The 2,561-nt window shown below is 49.4% G+C and overlaps 1 pseudogene across 1 annotated transcript; it reads left to right on the top strand.

The window, feature by feature from the left end:
• The first annotated feature begins 1,660 nt into the window (after positions 1 to 1,660).
• Positions 1,661 to 2,303, top strand: LOC108515284 (cytochrome c oxidase subunit 5A, mitochondrial pseudogene; annotated as a pseudogene). Its single transcript, XR_001881486.1, has one exon. The product of XR_001881486.1 is annotated as a cytochrome c oxidase subunit 5A, mitochondrial pseudogene (transcript).
• Positions 2,304 to 2,561: the final 258 nt, after the last annotated feature.

Here is a 2,561-nt window from a genome sequence, read left to right as displayed (position 1 = left end):
GCTTGATGTCACTTGATGGCTCCTTGATGTCACTAAGAGCCATCATCCTGCTCACAGCCCCTCCCTACCCCAAAATGAAAGCTGCTCAGCCCAGACAGACATCTTACCCTCTGCTTGTTTTTGTGATTCAAAAATGAGTCATCCATCCCAGGCAAGAGCAGGCTGAGGACATTTTCCTTGGCTGGGATTTGGGGGGTTGGGTGGCTCTTCCTGAGGCTACAGAGTTCAGTCAGCCTCCTGTCTGCAAGATTAGTTCCTTCCAGTGCAAGAAACTTAAAGGGGCCAGATGTGGTGACTCACACTTATAATCCCAGCACTTTGGGAGGGCAAGCTGGCAGGATCACATGAGCCTAGGAGTGCAATATCAGCCTGGGCAGCACAGCAAGACCCCATCTCTACAAAAAATAAGCAAAATTAGCTTAGCTGAGCAAGGTGGCATGCACCTGTAGTCCCAGCTATTCAGGAAGCTGAGGCAGGAAGATCGCTTGAGCTCAGGAGTTTCAGGCTGCAGTGAGCTGTGCTTGCGCCACTGCACATCAGCCTGGGAGATAGTTCTGTAAAACGAGAACAAGAACAGTGCCTGATTCCTGGGGCTGTTCTAGGATTAAATGAGATAGAGCTTATGAAAAGTCTTGGGATATAGTAGATGCTCAGTTAATATTATTTGCCTTCTTCTCTCCCTCTCATGTCGACAGAGAAGCTGGCAAGGTGAGAGTCAAGAGCAGGAGGTCAGCAAACATATTCCTGTAAAAGCCCAGATGGAAAATACTCTTGGCTTTGTGGGCCAGACAGAAGCCGCCACAGGCAACACGCAAATAACGAAGGAGGGCCATGTTCCCATAAAACTTCATTTATTGAGCCTGCTGTTTGTTTCAAATAATTTTCATGTAATTTTCAAATGTCACATGACATTAGATTTTTCCCCCAACCGTTTAGATATGTAAACACTAGTTTTAGCTCATGGAGTGCACAGAAACAGGGTGTGGGCTGCACGTGGCCCTCAGGCTGCAGTTTGCAACCCCTGCCGAGAGTGAGGTTACTGTCTGGCCTGGCTGGGGCCGGGACTTGCTGATCTGTGAGTTTTCTGACTCTATGAGGGAAGTGGTGAGGTTGTCAGAGTCTTGAACTAGACAGAACCAAACTCAACATTTTATCTTTTCCTAAGTTTCCAGAACCAAAAATATCCCTTGCGAGGCAAACTAAGCTGCAAAGATATTGCTATATTTTCTAGAATACTTTACTGGAAGCTCACCAGTGTTCTTCAAATTGTACCTGAATCAAATCAGTGAGTCCTGCTGGAATCCCTGGAGCTCCTGGAGTCGAGGCTTAAAAGGATGAGAAGGGCCTGGGGCAGACCTAGTTTTTACTATTGAAAGTCCCACAACCGTGGGATCCCCTCAATCCAAGGCAAACTGGGCTGGTTGGTCACGGGATAAGTGGATTAATTTGTCCTCTCAATGGGAGGGGAATTTGAGGCCACTGGATACTTTCCTTCCCCATCATCTCAGGGATGTAGCCCTCTGGGGACCCTGGAGGCTTTCCTTCCCCATCATCTTTGCGGGGAGCACCCTCTGAGTGCTCAGGTCCCCAGTGCCCCGTCCACCATGGATAGGGGGCCCTATCGCTTCTTGGCCTTTTGGTTAAGATCAAGTGTGGGCGTCGCCATCACCGTAATGCTGGGCGCCGCTCTCCGCCGCTGCGCTGTGGCCGCCACCACCTGGGCCGGTCCTCAAGGCCTGCTGCACTCCGCCCAGGACCCCGGCCCCGCCGCGGCTATCCAGTCAGTTCGCTGCTATTCTCATGGGTCACATGAGACAGATGAGGAGTTTGATGCTCGCTGGGTAACATACTTCAACAAGCCAGATATAGATGCCTGGGAATTGCGTAAAGGGATAAACACACTTATTACCTATGATCTGGTTCCAGAGCCCAAAATCACTGATGCTGCTTTGCGGGCATGCAGACGGTTAAATGACTTTGCTAGTACAGTTCGTATCCTAGAGGCTGTTAAGGACAAAGCAGGACCTCATAAGGAAATCTACCCCTATGTCATCCAGGAACTTAGACCAACTTTAAATGAACTGGGAATCTCCACTCCGGAGGAACTGGGCCTTGACAAAGTGTAAACCCCATGGATGGGCTTCCCCATGGATTTATTGACATTGCTACTTGAGTGTGAACAGTTTCCTGGAAATACTGATGATAACATATTACCTTATTTGAACAAGTTTTCCTTTATTGAGTACCAAGCCATGTAATGGCAACTTGGACTTTAATAAAAGGGAAATGAGTTTGACCTGAAATTAAAAAAAAAAAAAAAAAGATCAAGTGTGGAAAGGGGGCCCTGTGTGAGGCTCATTTTCCAGCAGCCGCAGTCTCCAGGGCGGTGTGGGACCTGCATCTGGCACCGCAGGAAGCACAGCTCATTGCGGTGGGGATCAGGGGTGACGGGATGGCCTGAAGGGCAGTTGTGGTGTGTGGGATGGGGGACCTAGAAGGTTCCTTGTCCCTTAGCCCTGACCTGTTGGCTGGGAGATGGAGAGAGGGCAGGAGGCTTGAGC

This window comes from Rhinopithecus bieti, unplaced genomic scaffold, assembly GCF_001698545.2.
Source record: "Rhinopithecus bieti isolate Rb0 unplaced genomic scaffold, ASM169854v2 scaffold_33652, whole genome shotgun sequence".
NCBI classification, from domain to species: Eukaryota; Metazoa; Chordata; class Mammalia; order Primates; family Cercopithecidae; genus Rhinopithecus; species Rhinopithecus bieti.
The sequence above is the reverse complement of the archived record's forward strand: the minus strand, read 5'-3'. Positions and strand labels throughout refer to the sequence as shown.